The 26,608-nt window shown below is 48.4% G+C and overlaps 1 long non-coding RNA gene across 3 annotated transcripts in view; it reads left to right on the forward strand.

The window, feature by feature from the left end:
* Positions 1 to 1,251: 1,251 nt before the first annotated feature.
* The window catches only part of LOC137841276 (uncharacterized), a 35,198-nt gene continuing 9,841 nt past the window's right edge, over positions 1,252 to 26,608 (forward strand). Inside the window, exons 1-5 of one of the 3 annotated variants that reach the window (XR_011088531.1) lie at positions 1,252 to 1,440; positions 2,780 to 2,900; positions 3,426 to 3,539; positions 5,366 to 5,594; positions 6,110 to 8,102. This is a non-coding gene — a long non-coding RNA (uncharacterized lncRNA). Of the gene's footprint in view, positions 1,441 to 2,543; positions 2,901 to 3,425; positions 3,540 to 5,365; positions 5,595 to 6,109; positions 8,103 to 26,608 lie in introns of those variants that run through there. The other 2 variants (XR_011088530.1, XR_011088532.1) reach the window with 2 other exon arrangements.

Raw genomic sequence — 26,608 nt, forward strand, 5'->3', positions numbered from 1 at the left:
CTGAAAGCTATTACGAGTGAATCACCTCTAGCTTGAGCGAGCAAACATGACCAAGTGTTTATTCTGTTCACAGATGGGCAATTTTAAGCCCAGATCCTGACCTTAAGAAAGTCCCCGAGCAAGGCTGGTGGATAAGCCCTGGCAATACACTGGTCCCTGGAGCATCGTGACTCAGAGGCACATTTCTTATTAAAACGTTTCTGCTTTTACCTCGAGGCCGTCGCGTCCTGCTGACCAGCAGCCGTTTCCTGTCCCAGCCCAGGCACCAAAGGGACCCCGGCCCCATCGCCCTCGCTGCTGTCAGGCCGAGGGCTGGGAGAGCAGGGAAGTTCTGGCTGCTTTCTGTAGGCAATGAATCCAAGTCACTGCATGTCCACATGCTGCTCCAGTGGGAGGAATACAAGGAGCATCCCCAGGGCAGCTGGAGGACAGGGAGCAGAGGCTGAGCCTCAGCCGTGCCGCCCCCCGCCCTGCCTCCCAGCCCAAGTTTGGTAGGATTTGCTCCTTGGATCAAGCTCTTTTTTTTTTTTTTTTTTTTCCATTCCCTTGGCTCCCAAGTTCAGCAAATTCGTTCTGCAGTGACAGCTAACGGAGGGCAGTGTGTGCTGCCTGTGAAAGCCTCTTTGTCGCCTGCTGCTAATCGGAGCCGTTTTGCAGCCTCTCTGAACGCTTTTGTCTCGAGTTTTGTTTTCAGTTCAGGTCTTGCCACCGATCTCACATGGTTTCCTGGCTGGCAGAATAATCTCTAAGCTTAGCAAACAGCAGGCTTACAGCTTGTCAAATGAGCAGGTGAGGGAAACCGCACGCCCCGCGAAGGCAGGCAGCGGGTACGGAGCTGCACGTGGGCTGGGGAGCCCGGGGGTCAGGGCAGGACTGGAAATAAAAACCAGCAGAGCAAAGGCTGGTGGCCCAAACCTCCCTGTGGACAACTTGCAGGGAGGAAGAGACTCTGGCAGGAGACCAAGAGCTCTGGTTGCTGGCGCTGGTGTTTATCTGTAGCAGCGAGGAGAGATAAAAGGGGAGAACAGCAGGCGAGGCGAGCATGGGGCTGGGGAAGTCGCAGCCCGCACGTCGGGCATCGCCTGGCCATGGGCAGGGTGGGCACCGGCTGCTCGGCAGCCCCCTGAGACCTGAACACGCTCAGCCCATGGGGGGCTGGCTAGAAGGAGGCTTTGTCTCAGCTTGGGAACAGGGGGTCCTAAAAGCTCCTGAGCTTTGGAAGTGGGGTTTAATTATTAGCTAATTGGCTGGGGTGTATCTCGTTTGTAATGAGCGAGGAGAGCAGGGACAGGTGGCTGTGGTCAGCAGAAGAGGTTCTGGCAATCTCCTACTTAAGGCTGTAGAAGAAGCCCCCCAGGCTGGCTGGCTGGGATTTCTGGGCTGCTCTGGGGTCAGCTCTCAGCCCGTGGGGTGGCTGTGGGCTGGGGTCCCTTGCTTTGGGTGAGTCTTTGGTGATTGTTTGGATGGAAAAGAGTAAGGTTGCATGCATTACCTTGGGGGGGGGGAGAGGGCTTTGTAAGCTAGGAAACCCACTTTTGGGAGGGTCAGAGGGAGAGTCAATCCAAGTGCTTGCAATTCTGTGAGCCTTAAACTCCCTGATGAGGCTGCTGTAGGGCAAAGTATGGGTAGTCCTAATCTCATGTTGGTTTTTGCTTATAGCATGTAATTTAACTGTTTGTTAGTATTATTTTTGCATGATATGGCTGTGTGATGCTGTCTCTCTAAAAGCAGTATAAGAGTGCCCTGTGCCCAAGGGGCTACAAGGTCAAATCCCAGTTGATATCTTGCAGGAGCTTTGGGGTAGCTGAAAGGGTTGAGGCTCTGTCTCTCTCTCCTTGCCCTGCTGTAGGTGTGCCAGATAGCAGCTAACCAAATATTCTATCTGTGCTCTAGCCTGTGCTGGACAGATGAGAATATCAGCAGTTGGCTATCTTATGGCTCCCACGTAGATCGGCCCAGTAAAAGTTATGAGGGCGTGGTGATGGGATCAGTGTTAAAACATGGGGAAAAATTGGGGAGGGGGACAAATCAATAGGATTGACTTCAGGGCTAAAAGACAGCCACTTAGGGTTCAGACCTGGTAGCACTCCGTAGTATTACAGGGTGCCCATAGGGGTCTGCCTGAAGCTGGGGTGGATTTGTTGATCTGCTCTTACCTGCTGGGGTGGCTGATGTTAACTGAGACTTGTGAGGTGCCCAGGTGCTGCAGCAATAGGTGCTGCAGAAATCGGAGGCAGTGGGAATACTGGTATTCATGGAAAGCTTTTATAAACAAGCCCTGGAAAAACATGGGAAAAAACTCTTCACAAATAAGTAAATAACTCTTCATAAATAAGAAATTCTCTCTTTTTTTATAACTAGAAACTTTAAAAAGTAACTATTGGCCAAAAATGTTCTTTTGTACACTCTTTAACAACCCCCTTTGTTTTTCATCTTATCTGATGGCAGAACTGATCAGAATGAACACTTTCTGATAACAGCTGTGTATTTGTCAATTGTTTAAACAAATGCTTGCAAGCTCTCCCTTCAATGTTTGCCTTCAGGGGTGGCAGAGGACAGGAGCTGCCTGTGCCCGCAAGCTGTGAAGACCCAAGGGAAGATGCACAGGGCCTGAAGTGGAAAACACCTCATGTACAGGTCTAGGCTGCAGTTCAGTTCCTGGCAATGATGTACAAAACCATGAAAAGGAGTATATGGGGCTGGAGGAAATGGAAGTGGTTCCCAAGAGGCACATGGAGCACATTTAAAATGCAGCTGTGTGCTTTGGGAAGTTTTGCAGCAGCGTTGCTCCCTGCTGCCTGGCTGGTTCTCCTGAGAACTGGGAGCCTTCGACCTGATGCTGACTTTCTGCATCTTGAATCTTGGTCCTGAAACAAGCCTCAGGTGGGCCTGGAGCATGGGTGAGTCTGTTTGTCTCCAGCTTTGGGTCAGCTAATTTTGCTGTGTCTTCTTGTTTTGCTCTCCAAGCTTCACCATCGTTGCCTGTCAGTATTTTTAGCACAAGGAGAGACAAAGCCTCAGATTTGGATCTTGGAGATAGGTGTGCAAATGAAAGGTTTGTTCCTGATAAAACGCAGAGACTAGCACGGGGAGAGAACAGTATGTGCCTGAGCCACTGATGTCACATTTGTTTGATATGTTCTTCTGGATGGCAAGGGTAGGGATCTGTTTGCACACGTTGGTATTTGGCTGCCTCTGGTTTGCTTTCTGCAGAAGCAATGATATGAAAGGGAAAGGTGAAATGGGAACTGGGAAGCCTGAAGCTTGTGCAATTAAAGAGCAAGTTGTCATGCCATAATCTAATGGAAACTAGTGGTACAGTAGGTGCCAGTAGATAAAACTTCTAGTTTTGGCTTTGCTGCAGATCAGCAGGGTAACCTTGATTGGCATTTCATCGCTCCTTCCTTCTGCCTGTGCTGCTTCAGGGCCTGTGCCGCTGCTTCTGGTGATGTGAGCTGTCTGGGTGAGGAAGAGGTTCTTGAGCTGTGATGCTCAGAGGCACTGTGGCAGCCCCAGCCCAGCCGCATCCTTTTTATGGGGTAAAAGTGTTTCTTTATCCTCTTTCTCCTTGCTAGAGCTGCTCAGATGGGTTTTCTGGGGTGCTGCAGTGGGAAGGGCACCGAGCATCCCAGCAGGGACTGGTGTTAGCAGGAGCGAGGTCTACAGGGCCACCTGCATCTCATCCCTGTGTCCTCATCGGTAGCACAGAGCGAATCCCTCACAAGTGAAGTTCCTAAACAAACAAATGTGGAGCTATTTATTTCTATTGTTGCAGAAGTGCTGCGGTCTCAGGCAGGATTTTGTATTCGCTGTTCCCATCTGCAGCCCTGCTGTGCCGGGGGACGCGCTGCCTTCCCTTGCTCAGCCTGGCCACTAAAGCACTGCAAGAGGTCCCCTCCTGAACCCCCCCCTCCCCCCGAGCCCCTCTTTCCCTGCAGCCCCCAGGCCGTGGAGCTGTGCTGGCCGCCTGCTGAATGGGGCTGTCGGAAATGAACACGCTCCCCTCTTTGGGTGGAGGGAGAAGAAAAAGATGAGCAAATGCCGTTCTCCCTCGGAGCTATAATAACACAGCAGTGCAACTGAGGATGCAGCTGTGGTTCAGAGGGGGTTTATTTTTATTTTTTTAATACGCCACTGGGAGTTCAAACAATGTGCCAGGGCTACGTTGCCTTTTGTGGGGAGCGGCTTCTCTCTCCACCCTCTTTTTTTTTTTTTTTTTTTTTTTTTTTCTTGAAGCATTTTAGTCATTCCGTGGCAAACATAGCTCATTTGGATAAAAGCCTCTGCTGTGACATCCCCAGCCTGGGTATGCGGGGTTGTTTATTTCAAAGCAATAGTCTGGGAGAATTTATTGAACTGCCCCCCCATGCCTCCTGCGTAAATTAATGAAATGGATGTCCTGTGGCACTTGTTAAAAAGCAATAAATCCTCTCTCTCATGGTTATTGCTTCAAAGGTAAGGGGCAGAAGATGCCATGGTGTAGTTTTGTGGTAGGACAGCAGGAGAAACTCCTCTCCCCCTGGTGCTCAGCCTCTGGTGCAAGGTGCATCCCTGCAGCAGCCCAATGAGCCAAAGATGACCACAAAGGCCTGATCCTGCTGCACATCCCAGGTGTGCTCACACCCCGGGCAGCGTGTTGTAAGGGTAGGGTGGCACCTCCAGCAGCACATATCAGGGCTGTGGCTGAGGCGCAGAGCCTGGGCTGGCTTTGTGCACCCTGTCACCTGGTGACAAGCATGCGGTGGTGATAGCCCACACTTACTGGTGCTGGGGTATCTCAGTGCTCTGCAAATCCTGATTAAACAAATGTCTTTTTTTTTTTTTTTTTTTTAAATCCCCATATTGCCAGGATGTGGTAAAGCTACTTTCTTAATCTCTCACGCTGAATCAATGGCAGGGCTGCAGATAGAAGCAGGCGCCCTTGAGCTGCTCGCTGCCTTCCGCTAGGCTGCTGACTCACAGCCAGGGCACTTCTGAGCCCTTGTGGCCTCGAGGGATGCCCTGCAGGCTGGGAGAGTTAACTGGGGACAGCAGGCACAGCCTCTGCCCCTTCTGCATCCTCTTCTGCAGAGCCATCCTGAATTGTGGCAGTATCACGGCATGACGGGGCGTCCTTCCCTCCTCGCTCCTTACCCTGACCCTAGGAGTACCCCTGGCCTTCCTTCTGACCTGGGGCTCAAAGTGTGGTGTCTGCTTTGGGTGAGATTTGGCTGTGAGGGGGCTGCAGGAAGGCTCAGACGTATTTAACTTCTACTGGAGCTGTAGAGCAGAAAGGGCTGTGAGGATGTGGTCGATAGGCACTTAAGCGCTGCCTTTGAAACCACAAACCCCAATCTCTTTTCTTATTTTGTCATTGCTTTTGCAGGGATAATGCAGAAATGACTCGGTTTGTGGCATTTTCCAAGAACCAAACAGAATTATGGGCTGGCTGTAAATACCATGGAGGCTGGAAGGGGCTCGGGAGCCAGGCGTGGGCATTTGTGCTGGAGCACTGCAGGGATGTCCCGTGCAGCACGGGGGGAGCAGGGGCAGAGCAAGCAGTCAGAGGGGCTGGCAGAAGCCTCGCTGCCCCCATCAGCTGGTGGGGGAAACAGGTGAGTCTCTTATTGCTGCACCCAGTGTATTTTGCAACTGGGTTTTAAGTCTTCCTGTTGCAAAGTGCATTTGGCACTGCAAAAACTCACTTGTGCTCGAAAAGGAGAGATGGAATAAACGCCACCTTGTCACCATCATCAGTGCAGGCGCTTAAATCGTCGTGTGGCTTTAGCACTCGGCACTGAAGATATAAATCACAGGGGTAAAAGCTTCTCCAGATGTGGGCTCTGTGCAGATAAGGGTGTGGTTTCATTAACTCTTCTCCACATATCACTGTTCTAAGCACCACCAGCTGCCTTGCTGTGCTCACCCACCAGTGCGACCCTCTTGGTGGTCCTGTCCCTGACCAGCCTCCCCGCCCCATGTACATCCTGCATGGGGATGCCACAGGGACTGGTGCTTTGGGGGCAGGAAAATGTTTAATTTGTGTGTACTCACTAGAGAAAGCTTCTTCATCTGTCTCCCTGTGCCACAGCACCCACCAGGAAGGGTTTTCTTTAATTCTCTGTCACAGGGAGGACCTCAAATGGCCGTGTGGGATGTGTGCTGGCTTTTACTGCTGATACCATCCTGATGGTAATTGGGGCCATGTGGTTGGAGTCCTCGATCCGAAACTTGTCATAGCATGTCACAGCGGTGGCTCTGTCCTTCAGCCTGAGTATTAAGCCTGGTGACAGATGCCAGCCCTCCCAGCTCCGTCATGCTCCCTGGGGCAAGCCAGCCTTTTGCGTGCTAGTCGGGTTTTTAGTGTAGTGTCGGGGAAAGGCATGAGCTGCTCTTCCCATATGGGTTTGCTTCCAGTGTGAGAATGCAGCAGCTAATGGGGAAACATGCAGATACAGAGGGGCTGGGCCATGTTTGGGGGAAATCCTGTGCCCTGGAGCTGGGGCAGCATGTGCCAGCCCTGCCTGGCTCCTGGGACCCGAGTGCCTGTTGCCTTGGTGGCCCCAGGGCTCGGGGACTCATCCTGCCTCACCTCTGTACCCAACAGCGAAGCAGGGAAGATGTTTTCTTTGCCTTGTTTATTCACTCTGGGAAAAGACCCATTCTTGTAAATTTTATGAAACAGAAGGTGAAAGCTGGAGTGCCTGAGGCTGTAAAGGAGGGGAGAAAATGGTTCAATTCAGTTCCTAAAACAGCGCTGTGTTTAATTCATCAACCTAAGTAGGACTCTTGAACCTCTCTATGCAACAAATTATTACCTGGTAACACCAGGGAAAAGGATTTGCAAACCTTTCCCAGGTATCCAGAACATCACAAAGCTCTGCAGAATTACAGCCTGAAACTTAAACCCCAAACCACTTTTGAATGGCAGGTTCTAAAAAAGAGCTTAGGAGCAAAATGCCTGAACATGCACATTTTGTAGGTGGATGAGCAGTAGTGAAGTGCGGCGTTTTCTGCCTTTCAGAGGAATTTTAGTGGGTTGGCTGATCCTGGCCTCCCAAGGTAATGAGTAAGGCTGGGAAATGATACCTGTGGCTTCAGGTGGAGATTGAGGAGAAAGGTGGCAGGAGGAGGAATGAAAGAGCAGGGAGCTTTGTGGGGACTAGAGGTGGAAGTATTGGTTACTTGGGTGGAGGGACTGGGCAGGAGGTTAGCCCTGTTGGTCCTGCAGTACCAGGTGGGTGCCCTGGAACCTCTCCCATGCCCTGTTACCATTGTGAACCCAGGAACATCCATAAAGTGCTGGTTTAAAAAAAAAAATAAATCATTTTTTTCATCTCTATGACAACTAGAGTTAGAGCTATCTTCTTTCACTGAAGGGTTTCTTGATGTCCCCATGTGCTGGAACCTTGCTCACTCTGCCCGTCTTTCCAGAGCGGCCTCACTGTTCTTACATCCCAGCAAATAAGGATGGGAGGGGGAAGCTTTCTTCTCTGCTCTGTCATAGATTAGCCGGTGTTGCTGAGGCCAAAATCTTTTGCTCCAAAAATCCTGATGTCCTGACTTATTCAAGGCAGATTCTGTGAATTTTTCCCTCTGAAGTTTAAACCTTAAATAATAATCAATTATTATGTTTTCCCCTTGGTTTGTCAGCACTTAAGGGGACAGCACCCAATATGGTTTCCTTGTGGTCTATCCACCAGCTGCATGGGCTGGTATCTGATGGAGACCCCTGAGCTTTCACTTGATTAAATGTTAAAGCCTCATCTCATTTGAAGTAAGAATCCTTGTTCCTCTGTTCCTGTTAAGCAGATTTACAGCCCAGCTCAAAGGGCAGCCTGTGATGCTATGATGTCATGGGGTATGATAAAATTTGTGCTTCACTCCCTGGTGCTCACCTCAAGCCTCTTCCACACACATGCAGACCCTAAGATATTAAACCAGCAAACGGTGTCAAAACACAAGCAGGCTGCTGTGATATACAGCACCCAGAAACCCTCTCTCATGTTACATCTCCTAACCTTGGTTGCTTTGATGCTGCAGCAAAATGAACTGCAAGGCATGGCACTGGTGGATTTATGGTGGGCAAAGCTGTCTGTGATTCATGCAGCCCCAGAGTAAATATTCCAGGGAGAGGGATAAAAATGCAGCTTTCTGATCTGTTGGGCTCAAGCACCTTCATGTTTTTTTTTTTTTTTTTTGTTTGGTGCAAAGTTTGGCCACAGCAATAAACTAACCCCAAGGTCTTTGGGTTTCTCCCCAGGTCTTTGGCTTTTGGAGCCATGGAGACCTTATGTTTTGCCAAGAAAGATGGGCATTGGTCAGTGACTCTTGGCCTTTAGTGTCCTCCTTATGGGGAGCTATTGATGAAACTTGAGTTAATGCCTTTAAGTCATTCAGAGCACAGCTCAACCCTTGGATCTCACGTTTTAACTAAATTGGTAACAAAACAGATCTGTCTGAATTGGCGTGAGCCCCTTTGTGTGGACACTCCTAAATCAGTTTAAGAGTGGCTGGTATTGATTTTAACTTAATGTGGTTTGTTACTGAAGTAAGCTGGATCAATAGTGCTAAATAGGTGCAATTTCTTGTGTATGCCATGGGAAACTTTCATAGAAAAGATAATCTCAAGGGGAAAAGGGTAAGATTTGTCTTCCTGTTGCTTCTCAGTGAGCATTTTCCTTTTTTTTTTATGGCCACCTTTAGGATCCCTCCCTGAAAGATCTCTCTGAATTGAGCTTTTTACGTGGGAAAAGAGGATTCCTGGATCTAAATCCATCTAAACGTAGAAAAATCTGTTCCACTTACCACCTTTACCTTTGGTTCAGGAACCCGGGCAGGGAACAAGCACAAAAAGCTGCCCAAAGTCCAGGAGCTGCAGGAAGAGTTATGTTGGCTGCAGAAAGTGGCAAGAGCTGGGCTTTGCCATGGACTTTCTGCATGGCCTTGGGCAATCCATGAGGGTGCTTGGCATCACTTACCTGGGCTGGCTTTGTGTGACATGCTTAGAGACGTTCTTCCATTAATGTAGTTGAAAAGGGCACAGAAATGCCTTTGGGGGAACCTTGGGGCCAAGCTTAGAGACCTGATAAAAAATCTCTGCCTGGGTTGAACGAGAGGAGTAGGATTTGGGGGGCTGCCAGGAAAAAGGGAGCAGAGACTCGCTGTAATGAGAAGCAGCTTGGTCCCCTTGTTAGGATTCAGTCTGGGCACTGCTGAATCCAGTGAGGATTTTTGCCTTCAACCTCTGTAACCAGCATCTAGCTCTTACTGTCAACACTGTGGCTTTCCTTCACAAGCGTTATGCAGCAAGTTTTGCTTTCTCATTGTCTTTCCAACTCTGTGTAGTTCATTGCCCTGTTATTATAACCATCTGAGTTATAATAAATAAAACTTGGTAGCTAACAGCAATTATGGACCTGCACTGGCCATCTTGTATTGATTCCCTGGTGTAGAGCAAGAGCCTCCCTGCCCTGCTAGCCTCACCAAGCTGCTAGGGGCTGGCCCAGGAGCCAGGCTGGTCCCTTTGTCCTCCTGCTGTCTCCTCCTTTGCAGCAGGACGAATCCAACTATTCACACTATAGCACCTACTGACGGACCACCTGTGTGTGAGCACTTGGAACCTACCAGAGACCTGCTGGAAACCACTTCTTTCCCCTTTTCTGACTCTCCTCCAGGAAGGTATGCAATAGAAGTACCCTTGTATACTCGGCTCATCGCCATGCACATCTCAACCAAAACCTCATTGCCATTCCAGAAACAAAAGGTCTGTGAACTTGCTTAACAGCACAGAAACCACCAAACAAGAAATAAAGCCCAATTAAGAAAAACGAAGGAAGAGGCTCAGGATAATAGTTTGTTTGGGTGAGTGGTTTCATCTGCTCTGGTTGTGGGCTAGGCAAAGCTGGGACCGGGGCTGGTGCAGGCAGTGAGCCTGGTGGGATGCTGGCTCTGATGGAGAGGATGTGGATCGTCCCTCCCAGGTAGGGCTGTGCCACCAGACCCCATCTGACCCCTTTACTCCTGCTGGTGAAGGTGAGCCACAAGACAGGCTGGTGTTTTCCACCACTGCCTTGGCCTGAAGGTGTGCTGCCTCTCCTCGGGCACAGGCTGTGGACAAGTCCTCTGTGTGGTTCCATCTCACCATGGATGGTGAGTTCAGTTGTCACCTGCCCAGTGGCTGTGACACCGTGGCTGGTGGATCTCCTGCCAGGCTGTTCCTGGGGGTGGCTTCGTGCTTGCAGGTTTCTCCCATGCTTTCCTTTGACTTTTCCCTTTCTTTCAAGAGATGACCACTTCAAACAATAGTTCTGCTTTCTGATGCATTAAGACTTGGAAATTTGCCATTCATCACAGCTGTGTGTTTGAGCTTGTGTGATTATTTTGGGAAATGAACCATGGTGATTTGTGTGTGTATGTCTTATTGGTGAGGAGGATGTTCCCTATCTACCTCTCCCTGGCTGTGTTTGCATTTGCATTGGTTAATAAAATGGATAATGCTCAATGACTTTCTGATGGGTGAACAAGATTTGGCATACAGGATATAGTGGCTTTTCATGAAGGCTAAAATTTCATCTGGGGAGATTGAACCCTCTGTGGCAGCCATACACAATCCATAATAACAGAAGCTTTTAACCCATCCGTAATTGCTTTCATATAGAAAATGATTGCTGTAAGTTAACTTCATAATTCCGAATCAGTGGCTCTCAGTAGGATTTCAGATGCTTTAATTTGCCCTGAATTATCTGTAGAACTCATTGCATTTCATCTATGCTCTTTTCTGATTACGTTCCTTGTCACTCTGACCCAAACTTTGCCTATTTAATTCCCCCTCCCCTCCTTCTGCAAACAGACCCCTTTCCAGCAGTATCTCACCGGTGGGTGATGATGGTGACTCGTGGACAGGGTGGATGATGTGCTCTGCAGCTTTCTCCCTGGGCGTCTGGCAGCTGCTTTAAGCCTGCAATAGGCTGGGGGTGCCTCCCTAATGAGGGCCATGCGAGTGGCTGAGGTGGCGGCAGCCCCAAAATGAGCAGGGTGGCCACTCCTCGCCTTAAGGCAGCAGCCAGCTTGCGTGATCCTGAGTGACAGCAGATGAAGGGATTGCATTACAGCTTGTCTCTAGAACTGTACATCTGTGTCAGCTCTCTGCTAAATCAATAAACAGGATGCTGAAGGAAAAATACTTTTAGGCTTCTTATGTCTTTATGCATCAAACTGATTGGGCAAGGAGCAGCTGGGGTAGTGGCAGGGCTTTCAGTATGCCTGGCTGCTGGTTTTTGTCAAGTCACAAGTAGGGGCTGGGCCCTGGGAGGTGCTGGATGTGCTCTGGGTGGCAGGTTTCCCCCTGGAGAGAAGGGCTGCTGTGTGGATTCCTTTTCAGTGGTGGTGACAATGCCACCGGATGGAAATCTTCAACCAAGGAGCCTGAGGTACAGCATCAAGAAGTAGGGAGAAATCACTTTGCATGTTCCAACAGACTAACAAATTACCTATGGAAATGCACTTGAGAATATTCCTCAGTAATTGGATTTCAGCTGTTGTTTCAGTGTATATGCCCCCAGGCTGTGAAGGTAAAAGGACTCCACTGAAATGCTTTGAAATGTTCTCTGGCACCTACAAAATGTGTTTACTATTAAAAAGTGAAACCTGCAAGTCAGAACGCTGCTAAGTGCAGCTTAAAAACAAAATTGCACCCCTGCAGCACAGCTCAGGGTGATGGAGTATCTGGTTTAGCCAGACAGCCCCAACCCAGAAACATTCCGGTGACTGGAGTGGAGAAGTCCTGCTGCTGTCTCCTGCCAGGGTAAGGTGGGCATGCCCACATTGTGCGATGGGATGGGGAGCAGGAGCCCTCTGGTTTGTGCTGGGGAGTCTGTGTGGCTGGGCTGGGTTGGGAAGTAGTGTTTGCCGGATTCATTCTAGGTGTGCTACTGCTCAGCTGCACCAGTCCTACCCCTGGACCCAAAGTTGCTCCTTACATGTTTGAAACACTTAAAGTATCAACCTGGATTCTGAAACCACAGAAAATAGGGAAGAGTACGTAACTCTCTCTCTCTTTATATATATATTTAAATATACATATATATATAAAGAGAGATATATCTTTATATATATATTTAAATATATATATATATAAAGAGAGAGTTACATATAAATATATATATGTTTATATATATATATAAAAGTTACATATGAATATACGTATTTATATGTATATTTATATGTTACATATAAATATATATAAAATTTAAAATGTTGGTCCCAGTTGTCTCATTACAGGCCATCAGTGGCTGCATGCTGTGGTCGTATGCTCACACCACGTATTGCTCAGTTTGTTTAACTGGACACTTGTACCGAGGTGAAAAAGGATTATTGTGCCCCAAGAGGTGTATGTACAGCCAAAAACCTAATAGCAGTTTTATTATGTTGCGTGCTGAAAGGCTGCTGATGTTGATAACAGGAGGGCACCTCTGGGGAGTTTCCTGTAGGCATCTCCTCCAACTTGTTTTGCACAACAGCAGAAACATCTTCTGTAGGATTATAGATTAATAATAATAATAATAAAGCTCCCCTAAAATGTGAGAAGTGGGTAGAAAAGCTTTATGTATGTCACACCTGTTGAGAAGCAGGGAAACATTATTTTTTCTCTATTAAAATGGGACTTGGGCTTCTTCCTGAGCTGAAGCGTACCTGCCTGTGATCAACCATAAGTGGAAGTGACTGAGAATCACTGGCTTTCCCCCCACATTTCCCTTTTGGCTGGAGACACTAGCTAGCTGTTGAAGCCTGCGTGGCTCGATCTGGGTGTTTTGGCTCTCCTTGCCCTTTGCAAGGAGCCGAAAGCCAAGAAGGGCCAGGGAACTGCCCTGGTTTGCTTCGAGGCAGCTATGCAGAAGGAAATAAATCTGCTCCACCGACTGAGGCAACTAGTTCTGTGGGTTTATAAATGCTCCAATTGAGTGTTTTGACACGGCAGTCAGATATAGTTAATCTTTCCCTTGACCTCCCGATACCGGCGCGCAGGCTGAAACCGCTAGTTAAGCACGTCCGTCTCCTGTTGTACCATTCGCGCTCCAGCGCACCGCCTAATCAAGTGTAATATATCTCTGGGTAAAACACACACAGTGCTTTTCATAGCTATTTAAACAAAAAACAGACTTCTGTGCATTAGTTGCATACACGAGCCACGCAGGATCTCTGTGCCAGCGGTTCAGAAAGGAGTTTGGATGGGCTGGGTGTGAGAAAGGCGTGGGAACGCCTGCCTATGCCTGCCCAGATGTGAAAATCCCCCCTCAGTGTCATCCCAAGGGATGTGTGTGCTGGTGGGTGCAGGGTTTGGTACCTCTAGTCCTGTGCTGGGGTGTGGGGCAGGTGGGGTTGGCTCTGGGTGAGGCCAGGAGGGCTTTGTGCAGGGGCTGCTCAGACCGCCTTGGCTCCTGTCCGGGGGCAACAAGCCTTTCACACAGGACAGGGTAGCTCAGGAGGCAGTCATATTGGGGCAGGGTAATAAGCTGGAAGGATTAGAGACGTAATATTTGTTTGAATTGCTGGGCTTTTCTGACAGCACAGCTGGATGTGTAAAATATGCTGTCCGCAGAGATCTGGGGAGGGCTCTGATATTTCCATGAGATCTCTCTCCGCAAACCTAGTGAGGTCTATTTACTTTTGTTACTTTTCTTCCAGGCAAAGCTGGGGTGAGTCTGGGTATATTTTGACAAGGGATATATTAAGGGTTGTTCTATTTTTAAAAGCATATAACCAGGCCATGTCAGAGGGTGCCTGTTAACAGCGACTGCCGAGGTGAGGCACACAATCCATGGCAGCGTGGAGCTGAGGAGCTGTGGGAAGGTGATGGGCAGGATGCTGAAGGCATTTTGTCTTGGTCTGGTGTGGGTGGCTTGGACATAGCACATGATTTTGGAAGGTGAGACCTCACTAGTAGTCCATGAGCCTTCACAAGACAACACAGGGTGGCATGTAAGACAACCAGGAAAGAGATAAATCATGCAGGAGAACGAACAAAGAACTAGGAAGAGAAAAAATAGTATTAATTCAAATACTGGAAAGATTTGTAAATGACATGATCATGCCAACAGTGCACAAGATAGTCTGTGACTTCTAAAAGAAGATGCTGAAGTGATTTTTTTTTTTTTTTAATGTTGAGGAGCAGAGAGGATGATCTCCTGATACCCCAGCAAGCTTTATTTTTGTCCTATGATATTTTGCTACTTTTCCCCTGAAGGATTCCAGACGCTTTCCCCTGTATTTTTCTAGCCTCCTGTTTGATCTCCCTAGGACATCAGTGGGGGTTCATTGATGTGTCTCTGCTGAAATTTGACAAAGCTTCTGTTTTGGAACTCTTTTATAGAGCAGCTCATCCTGTTAAATATTGAGAAACCACTCTGCACAGGATGAGATACATCCTCACCCACAAAAGTCTCGAGCGCTTAAGTATGATGTCTCCCCCAGGCAGTACAACGCATAAGTCCCATACAAAGGTCTGTGAGAAATAAGACACTTAAATCCCTTTTGAAGCCTTGCCCTCACAAGCCCATCTGCAGTGCCCGTTCGTGACCTGTGCACCTCCAACCTGTCCTGGCCAAGCAGAGCTGAGCTCTCCCTCGAGAGGCAGAGGTGAGGCTCGCTGTGCTCCCGTTCACGGAGCTCTTTGAAGGTGAGCATTTGCATGTACCTGCAGCAGCAGCAGCCTATCTTGTGTGCCCCTATTAGCATTCAGGGCATGCTCGACTAGCAGCTCTGTGGCGGTGTGTTAACCGTGCTGATAAATCTTGTGTAAAAACAACACTCCACCGCGCCGTTAGAGCTCCTTCCACCTGGGAACATCAAAGCACGACACAAAAGTGGCTTGATCCTCGCAGCAGCCGGGCTGCTTTCATGCCTGGTGCAGGTGGGGCTGCTTTGCTCCCCAGGATTTAGCTCCTGGGGTGCCTTGGCAAGGCACAGTCTGCACCACGGTGATGCCCTGGCCCTTTATCAATATGTCTATCAATAGGGGATAATCGCTTTGTGCTTGGGCTCCCTCCTGCCTCCAGGGTAGCTGCTGGGGCTGTGTGGTGCCCAGGGAAGGGAGGGCTGGGTGCTGATTCCAGCAAGCAAAGCTGGACGTTAGCAGCTGGAGAAAAAGATACAATAGTGCATTTAAGCCTGTCTCCCATGCTATGAAAGGTAATTGGATGCCATTACAAAATCAAATAGCTGTGTATACAAAAGCAGTCGTGCCCGTGCTGGAGCCGGGTGCAGGCAGTGTGCTGAATGCTACAGGATTGCATCGTGTGTGTGCCCTTAAAGGCTGCAGTCCCTCTTAAATGTATTTACCTCCCTTAGACTTTGAATCCAAAGTATCCTCAGAGTGGCAGGTACCTGTTATTAAACCTTTTTTTCTTGTGTCTTGCAATAAGTAACTTCTGTTAGAGGGTGGCAGATGCTGATGGAAAACTTCTGTCAAGGAAAGAAGTCACCAAATCACCAAATAATTTAGGTTGTAAGGGACCTCTGAAGGTCATGGAGGCCAACCTCCTGCTCAAAGCAGGGCTGACCTCCAAGCCAGAGCAGATTGTGATTTAAATGTGACGACACTCACTTATATAGCGATAACCGTATATAACACTTGAGTGTGTTGGTGCGTTATTTGGTCGGGCTCTTCTGAGTAAAGGGATGGCTGGAGAAAATGGACTGGGATTTCTGAATTAGTATCTGGATAATGACCTGGGAATATGTTATCCTGGCCCCCTTGCACCTCTCTGCTCAGTGAGGTGCCGGCTGAGCAGGGCCTGGGGGCTCATTCTGGGTGCAGAAGGGCTGTGGGGTCTGGTGGCAGCTCCGGCGTTGTCACTTGCGTGTCACTTGACAATTAGAGCGAACGCAAGCGGTGCTGCAAGGAACACAATAATTAGGTTTGACAATAGCAGTGAGAAACAACTTGAGTAATCTGTTTGGGGAGGGAAAATATTATTTCCATTGTTTGCTTCTTGGCTTTCACTTTAAAATTAGGCATGGGTTTCCAGCTCTCGTGTGGGAGTAGACATGCTTCTTGTATCTAATAATGGCTTTAATAAGGGAGTATTTTAGGTGCTGCTGCTGCAGAACTTGTCACTCGGTATGAACTGGGGAAAAGTTGCTGCATTTCTTTAATAATTGGAGAATCTTCTGCAAAGTTTTACCCCAGTCTGGGAGTTTGGGTGGATCTGGGTAGAGAGGGTGCCTGAGCAAGTTCATCAGAAGGGGCTGGCTGCTCTTCCTGCTGAGACGAGGCGTTAGGGTGCTGCCAGTGCGTCCAGCTGAGGGGCTTGCCTTGCTCTTGCTGCATTTTGGGAGGGTGGAAGGGGCCATGCCAGGAGGATGTGTTAGCCCAATGCAGCCCTGTGAGGGAGTGCAGCCAGCAACAGCGTCAGATGGGAGCAGGGACAACCCGACAACTGCCCCAGAGCCTCTGCTTCGGTCCCTAAATAAGGTGGACTAAAGCAATGCCCCAGTTCCAGCAGGAAGTGCATTGTCCTGGCTTTTCAAGCTCACTCTGATAAGGTCCATCCAAAGTGTGCCATGGTACCAGAGGAAAATAAATTTCCTGTAAGAGCTTTTAGGTGCTCATTATAAGCGGCTGGAGTGAAATGGGCACTCACAGGGCTCCCAGGAAATGTTTTCTCCCTGCCCATTGCTCAGAGCTCTGCAGTGGAGCTCAGTGCCGGTTTTGAGATTGCTCCTTCACCTCCTGGCTTGGGCAGGACTGGCCACAGCTGAGACTGATGCAGCAGCTCCTGGTTCCTGCAGAAAGCTGTGAGGTTGCCATTGTTCTTCAATGCCAGTGGCTATTCCGGGACCATTTTGCATTCAGTGCCCACGAAAATGCATTGCCAACTTCTGATGCTTCTGGCAAGGGGGGCATATCTGCCTCTGCTCTGTCATCACCCATGGCTCCCCAGGTCTGCTGTTTTGAGCATTACCTCTCATACAGCCATAAAACCCCAAAGAGCACCAGGGTAAAATACACTTAGAACCTAAAAAACCCTCATAATTTACTCCTTTTATCAAGGGCCACACTATAATGCACAAGCTTTGTTGCATTGAGCTTCACTGTATAAATCTACTGGTATGTCTCACAGCTCGTTTCCTTTAACACTGAATATTAGCATTTATTATTTATATAATGCAAACAGTATGCTTAGTCTAGTCTAATCGTCTTAGTTACTGATGATATAAAACCATGATCATTATTTTCCTGGCTTCGTAAAGCCAGAAGATGGGATGTTCCACTTCTCAGCAACTTACCTGTGTGAGCTCGTGCATCCTGTATCCCGCAGTTGAACCCCTCGGGTGGACCCGGGAGCAGCACTTTTACTGCGACCTGGTTAATCCAAGAGCAGTGATCGTCTTCTCTGTGTAATCCAGCCTCTACTTGCAGAATACTGTCATGCTGACTGTATTTTGGCAGTACTTGTGAAGGGTGGGAGACTGGGTTGATGGTCTTCTGGATAACTGCACATGGGTCACCATGGCTGTATGAATAGACACCGATGTCGCTGTTGGAGCACTTACGTGCATTGCTTGGGCATGAAGGATTAACAAATGATGGATTAGGCAAATTAATCTATGTTATGTCAGGACATTACACAAGGTTCAATTTAGGTTGATAGATTTATTATTTATTATTTATTATTTGCTGTTTTGTGTCAGTAAGTGGCTCTTCCTAATGTTGTGATGTATTGTAGCAGCCCATGGTTGAGCTGCTCTATGTAAGGGTCATCGTTTCTGTAATTAACCCCATTTTTCATGGTCTTTTAATACCAATACATTAATTTGTGTTGTTCTGGAATGTGAGAAAGCAATGCATTTCCTTAGGTTAGGTTTTCTTAAGCTAAAGAGCTCCAGAAGGTAAGACAATGACCACAGGCTTTCAGGGTACAAACATAGATGGTTTTCCAGCAGGCTGCCTATAGCTGAGTTTCTCTGACCCAAGAATGTTTTCAGGTAACAACAGAAAACCTAGGGGTTCCTGCAGTGTCAGATTTAAAAAGAGACATGAAGCATGGGACTTTGCAGTGATACGGTGACATAAAGCCTTTGGTGAGAGGTGGGCCGCTGCATCGCAGGCGCTACTGGATTTTCTTTGTATGCTCCATGTCGTACCATTGCAAACAGATCTTTGTGGCAGAGAAAATCCAGGTTTTGTAGATTGCAGGGATGGCCCTGACATCTAACCCAACAGCAAACCTTCGGAGTGTTTTTTACAGTGTGTAATCCCATTTCCCATCCTTTGATCTATCTGACTTGATTACCCCATCACTCTAGCTGAGCGGGGTTTTGGTTATATTCATGGGGACTGGGGTTTCTCCATGGGGCCACCTCCTTGCATGCTGCCCACAGCTTTGCAGACTGCAGCTCCCATCTGGTAGCTTTGCCCAAGTTGGTTTTTGGGTGTAAGATCACCGAGCTGTCCAAGCTGGGAGCTACCCCATTGCACAGCTGCTGTTGGCCCTACTAAATAATGCAAATAAGCAAGAAAACTCTTTCTTTCCCCATCTTGGTGCAGGCATTGCAGCCAGCTTTTTCTGCAGCCAGCTTTTTTCTGGCTGTGTTGCTGCTCACTGCCTGCGAGGACGGGTGGCAGGGTCCTGGCTGGTCCCATGCAGGCAGCTGCAGGTTTCACTCCCAATTTCCCCATTTTTATGGCTTAAATCAGAGCCCTAAGGCTGGCAGAGCGCCCTACTTAATGACACCACGGGATAATCATTTACAGCAGAATGCAAAGGAAAAGAAGCATGTTTTTAATCTTTACAAATGTATCTAGATAAGGCAGGAGACAGGCTTATCTTTTGCATTACAAGAAAGGGTGAAAAAAGCCTACACCAAGGAACACTGCCGTATCGTCCTTGGCCTTTTCTGCAGCCGTTGTCTTTCTCTCTGTATCTCACACTGCTGAATTAATGTGATATGAACTCTGAATGCTTAAGTGATCTATTCATTTTAATTAGCTTCCTAATAGCTTCTGGACAGCGATCGAACGCAGCGCTGGGGACGGGGCTGTTTACTTCCCAAAGTGGAGGGCAGCGGTGAGATGCCTGCTGGCTGAATTCCCCAGCTCAGTGCATGGCACTGGTCTTGGAGCGGGGTGGTCCATGAGGGAGGCTGCTGGGGCTCCTCACTGCTGCTCAGCCACATCGTGCCGTGGCCTCTGGGCCTCCATCAGGAGGTGTCTGGACCGCAGGCTCAGCAGCAGAGGCTGGGACGCGGGGGCGAGGGAAGCAGCGCGGCTCCTTGCTCCTCGCTGCACCTGTGTGAGGCCGTGAACAGAGAGAAGTCGAGGAGCTCTCAAGCAGCCGGGGCCGGGGGCAGAGGAATTCGCACCGCTTCCCGAAGCTGTGAAAGATGTGGGAGATGAATCACTTCTGCGGCAACCTTCGCGGCTGCCAGACTCCCCGAGATGTTCAGCTCCGCTGTGCGCAGTGCGTACTTGAGGAAAAGAGAAGGGATGTTCTCTGAGTCAGGGGAGAGTCTGACGCACAGAGACATTTTCAGGGGAATAATTTACATATGCATTCCCTTTCTAAAAATACCAGTCACAGTATTGCCTCTATTTTTGAGTACAAGGCTCTCGAGGCTGGTAGGTGGAAAGAAGTGTGAATCTTCACTCGCACGGATCCAAATACCAAAGGTCCGGCGGGGCTGCAGCGTGGGACACCTCGTGCTCTGCTCAGGCGCAGAGCTGGGAGATGGCTAAGATCCAGGTCAGGGGGAAAAGGAGCCCGACAGTGCCCCAAGATGTCACCAGTACACGGTCTCATGAGTGTGGCCTGTTGGGCAGGGGTGGAAGTCAGCCTTTGCCTGTTCCCCTCTGGAGAAGGCAGCGAGCCCCGATGGGAGGGACAGAGAAACACGAAGATGTGCTTTGTTTCCTAGTGTGACAGCTCAGGAAACTGGTGAGAAATGATGCCTGATGCACCACAGAGATTTCCCTGGAGGTCACTGAGTACATGTGGTGGGCTGAGGGGCCTTCCCCATCACAGATGCCCACGCATCAGTCTGTCCCTGCAGCTGCTAATGCTGGAGCCCTGCAGCCCCATCTGTGCCCGGGTCAGAGCATGCCCCATCTTTTCTTCATCTGAAGCGGTCTTTTCTTGTGCCCTTTTTGTCATAAGTGTGTCTGGGCACCCCAAGCACAGCATGGACCGAGTCTGAAGGGTCAGGGCTGTCCCTGGTGTCCATCCCTAGTGTCCTTCCTGGGGGAGAGCCGGGGCTGCAGGATAACATCACCTCCTCCCGGGATGCTTAAGGCAGAACCTCTGTCTTCATAATAAATTAAGTAGCTCAATGGAAACACACATTTATCTTGAACTTCTGTCATGTAACATCCTACAGAAACAAAGCAGTCATGCTTTGATGTAACTCCAGCAGTTTTCTGCTGGGAAACCATCCCTGAGAGACCTTCCCAGGTCTCCCACGTGGGATTTACCTTAACCTCTGGGGGAGAAAAAAAGGTACAAGCTCACCATTAATGAATGTAAGCTGGAAATAAAACAGGTATTGCTACGACCAGAGGGGTGGGTTATGAAGCAGCTGCGTGATAACATTGTGGCTGAGCATGTGTGGAGCCGGTGGGGTTTTATGATGGAGGCTGATAAATTTATGGGGGGGATTATACCTGCTGTTGGCAGGGACTGGGCTCTGCAGACCCACAGGTCCCTTCCCTGTCTGCATCCCAGCAGGATTTAGCAGACCTGTGCTGGTACACAAAGTCTTTGCAGTGAAGGTGTGATAAAGAGCAGTTTTTGCTCAGGGTTGCAGTGGCTGGTCTGAAATTGGGCAGATGTTGTAGGAGCCTGAGTAATGCAGAGAGAGCAGAAGATGCAGGGCCTTGCTGACAACAGGGGAAATGGCTGAAACACAGGAAAAAGCTTTTTTCTCTTTCTCTGTTGCTTTTGTTAGTATACTCAGGAAGTCCCATTAACACCCACTCACTCCAGGAACATGCGTTTTGTACCTTAATGTGTCTTCTATGAAAAGATGTTACTGAGGAAACAGTCTGGTGCTTCCTTGAAATGGTGTGGCAGAAAAACACCGCCCTGAACACACAAACAAGCTCGCAGAGCAGGGCTGAGATTGATCGGTAGCACTCTTCTCCCCCACTGCATCTGCTTGGAAGTGTCTTGGGAAGTAGTGAAAAATGCCAGCCCCCTGCTGTCCCAGGCAGTATTTTGGAACCAGCTGTGTTATGCTCAGGTGCTGACCACGAGCAGGATGATCCCAACCAAGCCGCAGTCCTTTGGAGGAACGAGTATGGCTGGGGAGTGTTCTGCAGCCTGTGGATGAGGACAGGAGGGAGGATATCAGTGAGCGCTGACCAAGCCAGCTGCAGAGAGGATGAGGGGTAATAGATGGCACCCTGAATGTAATAAAAATGGTAGGCAACCTGCCTACTCATTCATATCCAGTATTTTTCTAAGTGTTGCTGTTTTTCTGCATCCTGTTAAGCTTTTTGATTTGTTTCCATCTGTTCAGTATAGATCACTTCTGCAGTTTACTTAAAACACAAATACCCTTTATGAATCTCTACAGATGGTTTTCAAAGACTTATAGAAAGACAACGATAAGATCAAGAAAATCTTGAGTGTTCGCCTCGGGGGAAAAAAATGGGACAGTCGCTTTGCCTTGCAGCTGCAAGCCACGTCAAATCAGACACTTTGATATGTTTCATTTTCCGTCTGAAGTCTACATCTGAAAGGCAGCCTGGCTTATTTCAGTCAATGTGCAATTTTTGTTAGTTGGGGCTCTTTCTCAGCTTCTAAAAAAGATGCTCATTTGCATCCCAGAACAAAGACAGCACTTTCCCCCCCTTAATTCGGCGTGCCTTCGCCAAGAACTAATCATGCTGCAGAGTGTGGGGTGCATGTGTGGTGTTCGAGCTGTTCCCCTCTGGCCCAGCACTTATGGGGTCTGTCCCCTCCATGGTCAATGTGTGCTGAGCTGTCCCTGCCTCCGGGCCGTGCCCTGTTTGTGTATTTAATCCCACAGTCACTTCCCAGAGACTCCTATTGAAGCAGGGTAACTGCTGCATTGCTGCTGCTCTTCATCTGCTCCAGGCTCCTTGGAGGTGAAGTGGGGCTCACACTTCTGGTCTTGTGTTTTTGGCCTTGTTGGGCATGTCCCAAAGCCACTTGACATCAAAGGGAGTCTTCCCCGGGGCTGTAAGGGACACAGACATCAGCTTCTGAAGATTTCCTTCAGACAGAATCAAAATATTTGCAGAAACTCGAGTGTTTGCACTGCAGATAGGGAACGGGCGAAAAAGGGAGCGCATCCACCTTAAAAAGTACAGCATGTACCTTATTACTAAGAGCTGATTGAAAAAAAACCTGTAGGAGTCATGCACGTTAGCACTGGACTTTATGTGCAAAGACAAGGTGTGTATTGTTTGCCCAATTAAAAAGATAAAACCTGTAGACCGCAGTCAGCGAAATGAGCTGTGAAATGAGTGATGACTCGCAGAACAGGCAGGTGCATGCACAAAAGCATATGCAAACTGCTCTACTTATCTACAGACAGGTTTATTGCCTGGTCATCAATTTACACCGAGGTTGCTTCAGAAATTTGTGGCCTGCCTTTGTGCTGTGCTCTCAGATAAGCTGTAAAAGTAGCAGCATCGCCCCGGCTTTTGCTTTTTTGGGGTGGGAACGGTTTTCAAAATGGGAAGGAGGTGAGAGAGGTTTGGGAAGGTGGGGATGAAATTCCCCGGATGCGGGGCTGTGAGCCCCAGGAGAGCGCGCATGGTGTGAGCAAGAGTCGTTGAGAAGTAAAATACTGACTTTAAACCGTGGTATGATAGAAATTCCAGCAAGTTCTATAAATAAGGACACATATGCAGTGCTGCTTGGTGCGAAGCTAAAACCGTTTCATGGGGAAGTCGGCAGATAACGTCGCTCGCCATCTCACACGCTGAATGCACAATCGGTGTGGGCTTCCTCTTTCCAGCTTTCTTTATAGGTCAAAGACTGTACACTTCCTACAAGAGTTTTACGACCATATAAACCAAGCTTTTACAGATGCACATGTTTGGCTTAGGGATTTAGGATTTGCCTCAAACAGATAATTTCCCAGTTTGCATTTACAGAAATTTGTGTTTCTAGAGCTTAATGCATCTCATGGGCTTGTCTATAAGACTCTCACAAAAGACATGTTTTGGTACATTATGGACTTTTTATACCTAAAAATGATAGCCATATTAGATTATTTTGCATCTAAGTAGTGAGTCTGTGAACCAAGTAACTGTTGGAAAATTTCAAGCTGCTTGAATTGGGCATGTAATCTACTATAAATAACCTCATCTGCCGAAACTTCTCAAGAAGTAACTCTGACTTGGTCATTAGCCACTAAATTCGCTGCTCCTGATCTCAAGTAACAGACACATGCTTTCAAGCGAGAGGCTCAGGAAATCCGAAGTCCATAAAGCAAACACATCTGGTGGCTGTGCTCGCAATGGATTTCACACCGCAGCCCCGTGCTCTGACACTTGTCTCCAAAGAACATTCATTTCAAAAGCAAGGGTGAGTGCGTGGCTGGAACAAATCGGTTATCAAATTAGTCTGATTACAGATACATATATATATATTTTTTTTTTTGTGGCTCCTATTCTGTGAAATTTCCTTTTCTCAGTCTTCAGAGTGTCTCAGCTTAAAGCTTCAGATCTAACCACTGCCAAACTTCCAGATTTTTTCAGTTCTGTCCCATCTCAACTTAAAGGAAATGTGACTGCATCCCAAAGAGACCCTCACCTAACACGAGGCAGGAAAGGGAGATGCTTGGAGTGACTGTTCTTCTGAAACAGGGAAAGGAAAAAGACTGCAAAGAAAGGGATAATCTGCCGGGTTGAAATTTCAGGGTTTTGTCGTTAGGCTCGCTGAACAAAGTTTTACTGCAGGACCGAGATATTTTTCAACTGGTGTAGCTCAAGCAGGATTTTTTTAGTAGATGTAAATGTGTATGCATGCATGTGTGCGTAATGCAACAGAGGTCCCTAGAGACTGATGTCGTACAAAGAGGGAAATATAAGCCACTCGTTATCAAGCTAGTACAAGGAAGAGTATTTAGTTGCTGTATGTTGGGAAAAAAAAAAAAAAAAGCATTGCTGTTGCCTTGTAAAGGAGCTTGTAACATTTTCCTGCCTGGCCTGAGCTGCCACATGCAATGAGCATCATCCCTGCAAGCAGGGGGACAGTTCCCCAGCACCCAGCCCTTCTCTGCCCTCTGGAGAGCAGAAGACAAGGGGGACTGGCAGCAATACGGCTCTGAGGTGTCATCAGATCCCTGAAATGTTTGACCTTGGAGCTCTCACTGACGTAATACCTGTACCTGTAGGTACATTAATGGCATCGACCTTGTACTTTAAGGGCTTGTAATTGCTAATTATTATATAAGTATTGTTTTATCCATAGTCAAAAGAGCTTCTGCTTCTGACAGGTGAAAACTGCCATTAAAATTAAGAAACCTGAAGCCCCCTACTTTGTTCTTGACTTTGCACGTACTTGTCTGCAGCAATATGCTGTGCTATATTCTTGGAGAAGTTACGTGCCATTGCTGTAGCTCATTCCTAGCCACTACAGGTTTTTGATGAAGCTGAGTAATGACCCCAGCTGCAAAATACCGTATGGTATTCATAACATGGGGATGTGGTTCTCGTAATGAATTCAATTAAGCTGTGTGTTAAAATGCACAAGGCGCAGTACCGTGTCCCCCACCGGTCGCAGTGTTTCCAGCAGCTGTATGCCATTGTTGCCATGCCCTTCACTGCCGAGGGTCACGTCACCGTGTCTTTGGTTGTCTCCATCTGTTACCTACTGGTGGTTAAGGTGCTGTGGTAAGTTTTGGCTGCAGTAAGTTACATGATGGCAAAATGTTCATGTGGGGTGAACAGTGTGAGCTGAAAATTTTCATTTTGCCTTTCTATTCCTTACCTTTTCTATAAAGAATGGAACTCTGCAGTCATCAGCTCCTCCCTCCATGTGCAAGAACACAGTTTTCTAAATCTATCCTTAGCTTTTAGGACCTCTGGGGAGTCCTCACAGCAGTGTTTGAAGCAAATCCCTCATGCATAAAGTAATCATTTTTTTCCACTCACTTTTCAGAACCCCCTGGCAGCTCCCTGCTGGGCAGGGATGCTCTGCCAAGGGGCTGTGCCCCTGGAGGGGCCGTGAGCACACCGACAGCACAGCTGTGCGGGGAGCACCTTCCCAGCCCTTGCGGATGGAGGAAGGCACTTCTTCACCTGGGGAAGGGCAACAACCAGGTGGTGCTGGGGAATAAAACGGAGTCTTGCTGCTGTAGAGAGATCAGAACAGAAATTTGCCTTCAGTGAATGTGAAATTCACCAACAAAAATAGTCCCTGGGATATCAGTTCATTGTGTCTGCAAGAGGGGGAATGTATGGCATGCGTATTTATTTCTAAGAAAGTAATAAAGTACCTTTGAAAGGAATGTTTTAAGATCTTCCAACAATCCACCAGCTGTTTGCAATTTTGTTCACCTACTAGAAGTGAAATGAGGGTTGCATAGCATGCTGCTGCAAGGAATTAGCTCCTTCAGACGTCCTTCTCAATCTTGACACCATCTTATTCAACACCTGTCTTCTGCTGAGAAGTCCTTAACTGAGGAATCATCTCTCCATCTGGGCCCTGTCTGTCCCTAAGCACCCCGGCAGCCTTTTGCAGTGCCAGCAGCCCTGCCTCCTGCTTATCCCCACCCGCGGAAGCTCCTCGTCGCTTGGCTTTGCTATAGGTACCTAGGCGATCCATTGCAGGTCACCAGCTGTCTTTTGGAAATATTTTGGTGGGATGAGGTTGGACCAAAGCTTGCCGATTTCAAAGATTTAACATCATTTTGCCCCCAGCGCTTTCCTTTACCGCACCTTGGTGCTGTGAGCTCCGCTCAAGCCCTCTGTCCTGGCAAACCCCAGTGTCAGGCAGCTCGCAGACCTCACCCTGGCTGTGTGAAGCGAGGCCGTGCTTGCTGGCACGGGGGTGACCCCGCCGTGGCAGTTTTTCTGGTCGCTGATGTAATGGTGCCCGGGTTGCGTAAGAGGCGTTATTCACAAGAAATGGTCTCTGGCATGCTTATGAAACAGGAGCAGTGTGTTGTTGTGCTCTTCTTTCTTTTTTTTTTTCTTCCCCAGAAGCTCTTAAGGTGGCTGGACTTGCCAAACCCCTTGTTACAAACAAACTCCCAGCCCCGTGTGGGATTGTCTGGCCTTGCTATAGGATGTCCTGCGGTGGGCAGCAGGGCTGCAGCTGCCCTTCGCCCACAGCACCAGCACCCAGCCTGCTGTCTCCTCCCTGCCAGTGCTGCTCCTGCTTCAGAGGAAGGGGGAGGGGGTTATTTGTTTAAAAGTAATGCTTGTGTGCATCTACTGGAAACAGTAAGAGTGAAGAACAGAAGTCTGATTCCAGGCTGCTCTGCCATCTGCTTTTTGCCCAAGGAAAAGCTGAGATATGGGCAGACCCAGGGAGGACTTTTCTCCTGAGTGATTTAGGCTGGTGTTGCTGTGTGCATCCCTTGGGAATCTGCCTTTGGTTCTGAGCACAGTGTGTCCTTGGGGAACCTGTCTTTGCTTTTGAGCACAACT

This window comes from Anas acuta, chromosome 17 (genome assembly GCF_963932015.1).
Source record: "Anas acuta chromosome 17, bAnaAcu1.1, whole genome shotgun sequence".
Lineage (NCBI taxonomy): Eukaryota > Metazoa > Chordata > Aves > Anseriformes > Anatidae > Anas > Anas acuta.